The sequence below is a fragment of the Lepus europaeus genome, chromosome X (genome assembly GCF_033115175.1).
Source record: "Lepus europaeus isolate LE1 chromosome X, mLepTim1.pri, whole genome shotgun sequence".
Classification (NCBI taxonomy): Eukaryota; Metazoa; Chordata; class Mammalia; order Lagomorpha; family Leporidae; genus Lepus; species Lepus europaeus.
The window spans coordinates 17,398,455-17,410,506 of record NC_084850.1 but is presented as its reverse complement, the minus strand read 5'-3'; the positions used below and the strand labels follow the sequence as shown (position 1 = coordinate 17,410,506).

General features: G+C 35.4%; 1 pseudogene; it reads right to left on the bottom strand.

Annotated features, from left to right (window-relative positions):
* Positions 1–3,420: 3,420 nt before the first annotated feature.
* Positions 3,421–4,728, bottom strand: LOC133753442 (UDP-N-acetylglucosamine transporter-like; annotated as a pseudogene).
* Between the last annotated feature and the right edge of the window lie 7,324 nt (positions 4,729–12,052).

Below are 12,052 nucleotides of genomic sequence, written 5' to 3'. Positions count from 1 at the left end.
AGATCCAAATAAGTTCTAAAATATTTTAAAAATCATATATCTTGCAATAGTAAATGAAACAACAAAATGACAATTATATACAATTGTGTAAGTTTCAAAAAGCTCAATGAGTGAGCAATGATGCCATATTAATTAAATAAGGCACTGTTTACTAATATATATTTTATAAAATACCTATTTTGTTAGATAAAGGATTTGAATAACAAATATTGGAACCAAAAATAAAATTATAGTTATACTTATAATATCTTAATTTTGTCCATATGTCTACAATTGTACTTACAGAAATATCCTCCAGAAAAGTCAGTTATTTGGTATAGCAAGGCACACAGGACCAGATTTTGAAAAACATGCTTTTTCCTTGGTTCTAAAGCTACTTTAAATATCCTGGAGTCTTAAGATGACTTTCAATATATAATAAATTACTTTTTAATATTTTTCTTATATAAAGCATATCCATAATACTTAAATATTTAACAGTAAATATGTAAATGAGTGATGCTAAACCCTGTTTTCTTTTTAAAAAAACTAATTCAGTCGAATGACTATGCAATGACATTTTAAAAGTCCAATAATTTGATATCTAAGAGCATACAGCATGATTCTAAGTGTATGGAGCTCAACATCAATTAGTTTCCTTTCAGATTCTATTTTCTTAGACTTTAGTTTAAACATCAAACTCTTTCATTCCATGAACTTCTGTAACATTCAACATAAAATGATGTAAACATTTACATTTTATATCTCTAAACTACATATTTCAACTTAACAGAAGCTTATAACCTCTCTAAAATCAATTATAAAATAATTGATAACATCACTGTGTTACTGTATCTACTTTTCTTCCCAAATACCATATTCTTAATTTTTAATAGAACTATCAGTTGGCACTCTTCACCCACACATCTTCACATTGAACAAAGTTGTTGGTAAATAACAAACTTATAAGAATCAAAGAATTTAAATAGTCAAGGAGACAACATGATACAAGCTTGATAAAATAAGGCCTTTAAAAGTCATCAAAACATCAGGACATCATCTGTATACAAGACATGATCTAGGCCAAAGGTCTACTTTCTGAAATATTCCTTTGTGATTTAAAAATTAGAAAGTACACAGCTCAATCTCTATTAACAAACATTTCAAACCTACTAGCAAAGCACAATATAAATTATGCTTCCTAATAAAATTTTGCTTTGAAAATTTACTTCAGACTATTTGGTTTTTGCCCATATCCACAATTCAATTACATTATTATAATCTGTGTTGAAAATCTTGAAAATCGTGTTATTCTAGACTCTGGAAAATGTATTATTACTGTAACTAAAATGTTTAATATCCAATAGTTTACTTGAATAATTTTTGAAGTGTTAAAATATGAGCAAATTAAACCTGAATTAACAACTGCAAATACACACTTTATGTAAAACATAAGTACACAAAAATATTTTAATATAAGCAGAATGTATTTAGTCCTAAATTCTATGATTTACAAATTTAGATTTCACTAAGTAACAGTTAATAGGATGTATGTCTATTATTGTACATGTTGTCATGGCCTCAAATCATCATGCTGAAAGTATGGAAAAATTATTTTAAAAATATTCTGGAAGGCAGTAACTGAAAATCTTGTTTGACATTCAAAAATATGCTTACAATTTTGTTATTACTAGAAAATTACTTTTAAATATTTTGAAATAGTAAGCACTTTTAAAGTTTGGATGGAATTGATTAGGTCTGTAACCTGTAGTGACTACTGGCATTTACAAAGTATTGCTGCCAGTCCAACCAGGCAAGAGAACATGACAGTTCCTAACATAGTATTTTTTAGCCAAATTCTAGATAACAAAAGCAACTAGAACTATATAAAAATATTTATTTATTATAGCTTTTACATCTATTATAACAGATTTTTAAAAATATATAAAGCATGAATGAAAAAATAAACTAAAATACTTCTTATGCTCAACAGGTAATTCTGTCTACAGTCAATAATTAAATTAAACCCATATTCCAATTTCAGAAAGCATTTTTGTTCACCAATTTACCGATTTATAAAATATTCTCTCCCCTTGAGTAAATTTATTAAATAACTGACGTAATTTGCATCCTCAACTCCAGTGTTAAAAAGAAAAAAAAAATCCACTATTTTAAAGCAAAATGATGGCTCCTTCCCAGCAGCTCTCATGGGGACACAGAAAGGAAAATCAAGAGTCAGCTACCTCTCCCAGTCATGTATTCAGAGTATTACTGGGGTCAATGGGTTTTATCAGAGGTCTAAAACTTCTGTCCAGCCTTAAATTTAAAGTCATAGAGTCATGTAAAATAATCTAATATAGCAACTGGAAATGTCTCTAAGAAAAGTCATTATGGTCTCCGTCTACTGACATGTGTACTACTATTCTTTTAGTTGTTATATCAATAATTGTATATTAAAGAAAGTTTTGACAGAGCAATGAATAAGATATTCTTGTAAAGACTTTCTAATGGTATACAGTATATATAATTCAAAATTCTCCAAATGGAGATATTAGACAGTAACTTTATGTTGGATTACTAAATGAATATTTAATCCCTTTAAATTAAAACTTTAATAGCAATTAATACAAATGAATTTAAACCAATATTAAGGATCCACCTGACTTACAGAAAAGAAATGGAAGGAGGGGGAAACTCCATTAGCACAAAAGTCAATGGTTACTACCACAAGAGCAACCAGATTACTTTCAGTTGTCTCTAAGTACTAAACGGTCTAAAGATGTATATATGGAGAAGTAGACGCATTTCTACACTAAATATGAATTTGATTATCTAACAAATAAGACCTAGAATGTGACTTAATCAATTTTATGTAGTTCAACAGGTAGAATTTAGTAATCCTTGTTTAGTAACATTTTGTGTAAATATAAAAATCTCAGATATGTGAAATATTTTCTTCAAATCAGACTTCCATTTTTCACAGCATTATACATAATTAGAATTTTCAAACTTTAAATATTCCATGTGATTTTATATATCTGTACATAAAGAATAAGATTAAAAATTTTAGTAAGATTAAATAGAGTTTGTAAAAATAGATTTAGGACATTTGAGTGCTCTTGCAAAGAGTGCATAGGACATTTCTGCAGCAATCAAAAAGGTAAAATCTTTCTAACTCAGATTTCAAGTTTCCTCCCATATTTGTTTTCATTCTAATCCCTGGAAATACTTTCAAGTTTTGATTTCTAGATATAAAATACTTTGTTACATATATAGTACACACATTTTATCTTTAAACCTGTGTATTCTCAAACCATTTTAAAAACCTGATCAGATTTAGTATGATGATACTTCACAGAATCTGTAGAAGTCCTCTGTGCAAGATTAATGTTGCGATTTCTAGTGCACCATCTTGACAAACCAGTTAATGACAGTTTTGGGCTATGCTTTAGTGAGATTTCCTTCAGTCTTGGGATCATAACCATATAAGAAAGTAGCTTTTATTACAAGGATGGCTCCAAGGAAAAAGACACTCGTTGGCACAAAATCTTGTAGCCAAAAATTGGATATCAGTGTTGACAATATTATAGACAAAGACGTTGCGAATCCTTTTAAAATATTATCCACATACCTAATAACAGCAGCCACTACATGGCCTCCAATTGGTTATATCCCTGAAAAAATCCATTCTTGGATACCAATTCTCCATCATATATATAGCCATTAATCCAAATATACTCCAAAAGAAACCAAGCTGAATGTTTCTTATCCATACTGATTGTTTAGTTTCTTTTTTTTTTTTTTTTGACAGGCAGAGTGGACAGTGAGAGAGAGAGAGACAGAGAGAAAGGTCTTCCATTGCCATTGGTTCACTCTCCAATGGCCGCCGCGGTTGGCGCGCTGCGGCCGGCGCACCGCGCTGATCCGATGGCAGGAGCCAGGTGCCTATCCTGGTCTCCCATGGGGTGCAGGGCCCAAGCATTTGAGCCATCCTCCACTGCACTCCCTGGCCACAGCAGAGAGCTGGCCTGGAAGAGGGGCAGCCAGGACAGAACCGGCGCCCCGACCGGGACTAGAACCCGGTGTGCCGGCGCCGCAAGGCGGAGGATTAGCCTAGTGAGCCGCGGCGCCGGCCTGTTTAGTTTCTTTTAATATTTTCTCAAAATAAACACCAGCAAAGCCACTTGAAAAACATGCTGTGAGAACTGCCATGAGACCTACAAACTGAGAGCCAGCCGAAAGTTCCTTAGAATCAAGTTCTTGAGAATCTGAGGGCCAGTGAACAAAAGCAACTCCTGTCATCAAAATTAATAGGGAAAGCCACTGGTACACACCTAATTTTTTACTAAGCATAGACACAGAATATAATGCTGTTGTAAGGATTTTCAACTGATATGTGACCTGATAAGTAGCTGCATCTAGACCTGACAGAGCCACATAGAGTAAATTATTCTGAAGAGTATATATCCATGTTGGAATAGCAAGTTTAAGTGTTTCCATGGGTTTATTAAGAATCTCATCGTGTCGTACTCGGCTCAGTGCTCTTAGACTACACTTGTTGTCTTTGTAAACTAATAAAATACAGGCCATTACCTTCCAAAGTTCAGCAATAACCACTGCTGTGGAAGATAGATAACATGGTCCCTCCTCTCTCAAAGTCCTAGAATAACGCATAGTTAGAACCAAACTAGTAGTCTGAAAGACCAATATTCCCAAGGAAAGGTATTTCAGGTTGGCAGACATTGTTTTATCTTCAGTTGCCTCCTGTGCAGCTCCTCTGGCTGCGCTCACTGTGGGCTGTGGCTCAGCAATGCTGAGAGACCCAGGCTGCCCAGCTGGGCTGGGTCTGCCATGACCGCTGACCTGCAGCGCCGCCAGCTCCCACTGCCATCGCTGTTGTCAGCTTGGTGCAGCCCAGGCGTTCGTATTTGTCTTTTTGAGACTTACTTATTTCACTAAGTATAATGGTTTCCAGGTGCATCCATTGTGTTGCAAAATACAGGATTTCATTTCTTTTTTTTATATAGCTAAGTAATAATCCATAGTGTATATATATCACATTTTCCTTATCCATTAATCAGTTGGTGGACATATGGGTTGATTCCATATATTAGCTGTTGTGAATTGAGCTGCAATGAACATGGGGGTACACATAACTCTTTCATATGCTGATTTCATTTCATTTGGGTAAATTTCCAACAGTCAGATGGCTGGATCATATGATAGATATATTTTCAGATTTCTGACAATCTCTATACTGTCTTCCCCCAACGGTTGTACTAGTTTATATTCCCACCAACAGTGGATTAGAGAACCCTTTTCTACCACATCCTCACTAGTATTACTTTTTTTTATTTCCGTATGAGAGCCATTCTAACTGGGATGTGGTGAAACCTCACTGTGGTTTTTGTTGTCATTTCCTCGATGGTTAATGACCCTGAGCATATTTTCACGTGTCTCTTGGCCATTTTATTTTCTTTTGTTGAAAAATAACTATAAAAGTCCTCTGCCCATTTCTTAACTGGATGGTTTGTTTTCTTGTTGTTGAGTTTCTTGAGCTCTTCATAGATTTTGGATATTAATCCTTCATCAGTTATATAGTTTTCACATATTTCTGCCATTCTGTTGGTTGCTTCTTCACTTTGTATGCATATCCATTTAAATTCTAACATCATTTATTGTAAAACCTGTCTTTCGCAACTTTGTCAAAAATTAGATGAATATATCTTTGTGGGCCCTGTCGCTGGACATTCTATTCTCCTCTACTGACTTGTATATGTATCTTTTCATCAATACTATGTTGTCCTGATTATTTTAACTTCAGAATAAGGCTTGACACTCTGGCCTCAGAATCAGCCCTTAAGGCATTCAGATCCGGCTGAAAAGCCCATGAGAGTATTTCAGGCATGGAAAGCCAAGACACTCTGGCAAAAAAAAAATGACCTAAATGAAAGATCTCCATGAGTGAGATCCCAGTGGAAAGAACAGGCCATCAAAGAAGGAGGTACCTTTCTCTGAAGGGAGGAGAGAACTTCCACTTTGACTATGACCTTGTCTAAATATGATTAGAGTCAGTGAACTTGGAAGGCTTCCATAGCTTTGGCAACTCATGACTAGAGCCTAGAAAGATTACTGATGCCATAAACAAGAGTGTCAAATTGTTAGGTCAACAATAGGAGTCACTGTGTACTTACTCCTCATGTAGGATCTCTGTCCTTAATGTGCTGTACATTGTGATTTAATGCTATAACTAGTACTCCACCAGTATTTTTCACTTTGTGTTTCTATGTGGGTGCAAACTGTTGAAATCTTTACTTAATGTATACTAAACTGATCTTCTGTATATAAAGAGAATTGAAAATGAATCTTGATGTGAATGGAAGGGGAGAGAGAGCGGGAATGGGGAGGGTTGCGGGTGTGAGGGAAGTCATGGGGGGGGGAGCCATTGTAATCCATAAGCTGTACTTTGGAAATTTATATTCATTAAATAAAAGTTAAAAAAAAGAATAAGGGTTGAAATCAGGTGGGGTAATTTTCCAACTTTCTTCTTTTAATTAAACACTGTCTTAGCTCTTTGTGTATCTTTACTCTTATAAATCCATTATAGAATCTGTGCCTTGAGGATAGTTTGAACTCAGTAAGAGTTTGATTATTTAATAATGACAGTTCCCATTCATTTAGTGTTTTCTAAATACCAGGAACATAAATCACTTCATTTGCACATTGTATCTGTGTGGTAGGAACTGTTTTTAATCTTCATTATACACATATGGCCCAGTATCTTGAACAAATGCCTGCAACTTGCAGGCAATTGATGAAATTTTGGCCAAGGTGGAGCAAACTGACATAAGGCAATTTAGTAGTTCAGCAGCTGTCAAGTTGTTTGGGAAATAGTGGAGGCCTCATGACCCTTATACCCAGTGGTATTTTACAGGCATATAGAAGCATTAATTACTAAGTAAGCCCACATTGTCCTGCCACCTGTTCCTGAGGTCTTGGTAAAATCCCACTGTGTCCTGGGCACTATGCCAGTTAGTAATTTATTACCTCTCCAAGCCCACCTTTCGTTATTTACTTTATGATACTGGTATTTGACCCTAGAGACTCCACTTCTTCTGCACCACCCAGCTCCATGTCAAGCTCCACCAACATAGTGCACTGGAGGAAGACTGCAAGGAGAGAAGTCAAAGAAAAGACATTTTCTTGTTCCTATGTGCAGTTTGCCCCATGGCTGCCAGCATATCAGTATATGTAGAGTCCCATCAGCTTTCTTAGTTCAGCAGTGAGCTTCCTTCGGCAAACTTTCATCAGCAGAGCAGCAGGCTGCTTTTGAACTTCAGAAGCAGGTGCCCTGTGGCAAGCTGCTTTGTCACTACACTGGCTGCTCTCAGAATTCCCCAGTACATGCCCTCACTAAGTGTCTTGATTATCACAGAAGCACAATGTGATCTGGGGGCAGCCACCACCTCTCCTGAGAAATCCAAATCTCTACCTTGCAGACAATTAGAAATTCTTTGTTCCCTTTTCTCTCAGCCCCAGGCCTGGAAGTCGCTTTCAGTATTTGCCCCTTCTTCATGCCTTGGAGTTCCCTTTTACAAACCCTTTTAACAGTTAAATGTTATTTACATAATTAATAATTCTTTATATTAAATGTTCAACTTACCAGTGCTAATTCTCTCTTGAGTGAAACTCCAAGCAATGTATCACGTTGCTTGTACAAAATGACTTTCCTGAGGCCAACTCAATGACATCCTGACAGCAAGAACAGCCAACTTACAGTCAGGTCATGCAGGAATCCTCTCGTAGTGAGAATCAACTACATGGGGTTGGTTCAGTAGTTAGGATGATATCTTTGAGGGCTTATTACTCCTTTTTCCCAAGAAGGAATTAACTTGTAGAAGATTTCTGTTAAAACACACATTTTGAGCAGCAACTGTTTTGTTGATGATATCTTTCTAATACCTTTTCTGCTAATTAATAGTCTGCATTATAGGTTTAGAGAACATCATCTGAAGTACTTGCTCCAAGCCACTTTGAAGTGTAGACTACTGGTTTAGACTCTCAAATTCTGAAATGCTTACTAAGTAGTTATGGAGTGTAGATTCTTGATCAGGAAACTTTATATGTTAGCTAAAAGCCCATACATATAGAGTTAGTGCTATGTTATATACTCCTATGAATCAACCTCTTTCTACCAAAATACTTTAAGGTAAATCACCATTACAAGCTTCCTATTTAACACTATGCTTGACAGCATATGGGACATCACAATGACTTGTTTTATCCATATTGGTTGAGAACATAGCTCAGTTCTACATAATTCCTTATCTGTAGCAGGAATCCACAAATCATACCCATTGGTAAATCCAGACTACTAAAAAATCTAAGTTTTTATTGTGTCACAGTCATGTTCGTTCATTTACATATTGCAAGAGTGGTCTTCAGAAAGTTCATGGAAAATTCATGTTATGAAAGATCTCTCCATGGATTTAAAAAGAAAATCTTTTTGCACCAAAACAAACTTATTTTTAAATTCCATCTTCCATGGAATTTTTGAAGTTCTCTTGCATATTGTATTTATGTTAAAATGGTAGAGTTGAGTTGTGGCAGTCATTAAATCTAAAATATTTATTATTTGGATCTTTATTTCTTAAATTTATTTTTATTCTATTTATTTGAAAGGCAGAGATACAGAGCGAGGGAGGGAGGGAGGGAGGGAGGGAGAGAGAGAGAGAGAAAGAAAGAAGAAAGGAAGAAAGAAAGAAAGAAAGAAAGAAAGAAAGAAAGAAAGAAAGAAAGAAAGAAAGAAAGAAAGAAAGAAAGATCTTCCATTCATTGATTCACTCACCAGTGGCCACAATGGCTGGGGATAGGCCAAGCTGAATATAGGAGCCAGGAGCTTCTTCTGGGTCTTACCCTTAGGTGGCAGGGGCCCAAGGACCCGGTCCATCTTCCGCTGTCCCCCCAGGCACAGTAGCAGGGAGCTCGATTGGAAATGGAGCAGCTGGGACACAAATCAGTGTCCATATGGGATGCCAGAACTGCAGGCAATGGTTTAACCTTCTATGCCACAGTGGATCCTTATTGGAGTGTTTTTGTCAAGTCTGGTCATGTTTAAAGAAAGATCTCTATTATTATTGCAATGCACTGAAAGCCACAAGCTTTATTCATTGAAAATTCAAAACAATAAGAGTGAAACCATATAGTTTCCATTATAAATAAGTAATTATAATGATTTGAATAGGTAAGACAGAGTCTTTTGGAAAAGTCTTAGAGATATCTATTCTCATGCCTTCCTTTTCAAAATTGGAAATTCATGCTCAAACAGGGCTTATGGAAAGGTAGTAGTATTCCACTTACTGACTTACACTTAGTACATTTCTCCTCCCACCACACATTTCATCTCAAATTGGAGTACTTATCTCCTGAAGATACGTGAAACCACAGAATATATATGGTATATCTTCCCCCTCCCCAGATCTCCTAGTTTTGTAACTTCAGAAAGTTACTTAACTTCTCTGTGTCTTAGTTTATCATCTGTAAAAGAAGTTGTTAAATTTGTTCAAATAAGTGCTTAAAATAGTGCTTGCCAGTGGCCACCTTGGCATGGCCTTCTCATTCCACTACACCTGGTAAAGAATAAACACTCATTAAATATTAGCTATTATCATTAGTGATCTCAAAGTATTAGTATTATTATTACTTTTATCATTCCCAATTTTACTTGAAGATTTGGGAGTAAAAGACATTAAAAATTTATAACACATATGAACTTGCTGATGAAACTGTAAGATCTGTGAGAATTTAAAAGATAAAAACATGAAATCTCAAAGTGATAAATTAAAATCTATACCCTCCACAGGAAATTGGTTGAGAAATTTGGAGAAATTCTGTGCTTTACATCTTGTCTCCCATTCCTATCCAACCTCAATTCCTCTGACTCCAATATCTGTGTGACTCCTGCCTCACTAAAGGGGCTTCTTGACTGGGAAATCTGCATTTCCCTCTGGATCTGCGTGGGGAGAATCTTTCTATAACTGTTAAAATGAGATTACGGAAAAATTGTGACTGTTGTTTTCCAATAAATTTGCATAATGAAAGAACTCAGCTAGAATTTTTCACTTTAACTAAGGAAGTATTCAGAACCATCCCATTCTTCTGATGCTAGTTTCTCAATTATACACTGGTAGGAAAACACAGGTTGAATGAGAAAAACCCCTTGGGCTTATTGTACTAACATGATGTAGGGTGAGTTGCCTTGTTACTGCTTCTTCCAAAATTTCTTGTTAATATGATTAATATGGCCAGAGCTGTCAACTTGCATTTTCACTAAATGAAAAACAAGCCTAACCTTGTACCTATGAGGCTAACAGCTTGAGAGGTAGATGAAATCAAATTAGGATCTCATTAAATTTGAATATACTATAGGTTTTTAAATTAGAAACTCAAAATAACATTGTATTAACATAACTAAGTTTGCCATTTGATTAACTATGCAACTAGTTGATCAGTTTTTAGAAATATCTAGACATAGCCTTTAAAGCTGGAGCAAATTGGTCCAAAAATGTTATGATTCACACTCTAGGAAGGATATAAGTTAGGGAAGATACTGGTATTGCAGAAATCCTTAAATGAAACACTTCCAGGAAATACTTGGATAAAGCATCCAGATAATTCATTGTGAGATAGTGAATCTAAGCACAAACCAAATAGATGTTTGAGATTGTGGAGAACAGCTTATCATTTCCCAGAGATTCACTCTGTGCTAGGTGATAAGCTAAAAGCTAAGAGTGCAATACCAAATAGATAAAATCTTTGTCTTGACAGGGCTTATAGTTGAAACGAGGAGAAAACAAGCAAATAAGCGATTTTGTAGTTCAATCTGGGCAGTAATAATATACATATTGCCCCCAGGATTGTATAGGAGCACACAAATGAGGTATGACTAATGAAGCTGGGAGGTAAAAAGGGAAGGCTTCTTGGAGGAGACACTCCTTCAACTAAATTTTAAAGAATAAATTGCTGTTATATAGATGTGGTAGGCTGTTTTTGAGTAACAAAGATCTCTTCAATACCATACCATTTTGTATATGAAATGCTATTCTTGCTAGGGAAAGTATAGGCAGATTTGCATTGAGGACAAAAAAAATCAATGACAAAGAAGGGATGGATCTCAAAAAATGAAACAGAGTTACTACATGAACCTGCACATCTGCTTCTGGGTATATAACAAAAGGAACTGAAAGCAAAAACCCAAAGAGATATTTGTATACCCATATATATGGCAATGTTATTCATAATAGCCAAAATATAGAAACAATCAAAACATCCACTGATGAATGGATGGATGAATAAAATGTGTCATAATGCATACAGTGGAATATTATTCAGTCCTAAAAATGATGGAAATTCTGACACATCCTACAGCATGAATGAACCTTGAGGACATAATGCTAAAGGAAATAAGGCAGATGCAAAAGAATAAATGTTGGATGATTCCACTTGTATAAGCTTCCTAGATTAGTTAAATGCATAGAGAAAGAAAGTAGAATAGAAACTACCAGAGATAGGGATAAGGAAAATTAGGAGTTTAATGGTTGTAGTTTCAGTTTGGGGAAGATAGAGTTCTGGAAATGGGTAGAGGTAATCACAAAATTGTGGATGTATGTCAGGCCACTGAAATGTTAAAAATAGTTAAAATGGTAAATTTTATATTATGTATAGCTTATCACAATAAAAAGAGGACTTGGAGATCCCAAGTTCTTCTCCCTTTTGAGATATAATTTTTTAGGACAACTTTAGTGTTTGAGATAATATGGTCCCAGTGGAGATCAGTGGGCAGGAACAAAAAACAAGTCTCTTAAAGAAAAAGAAATCATAGGAGAATGAAAAATGTGGAAAAGCAGTAGAGGCTCAGCATTAGATTTTACATTCCCATATGAGAAGAGAGGCTGCTTATAGCATAATGTTTGGTAGGCAGAAAACTGCTCCTGGCCATGCCTCCCATGGACTCCATGCATGCTTTTGCATTAATGGTTACTTGAGAGTGTGAGAGTATAAAACATAAAGTCCA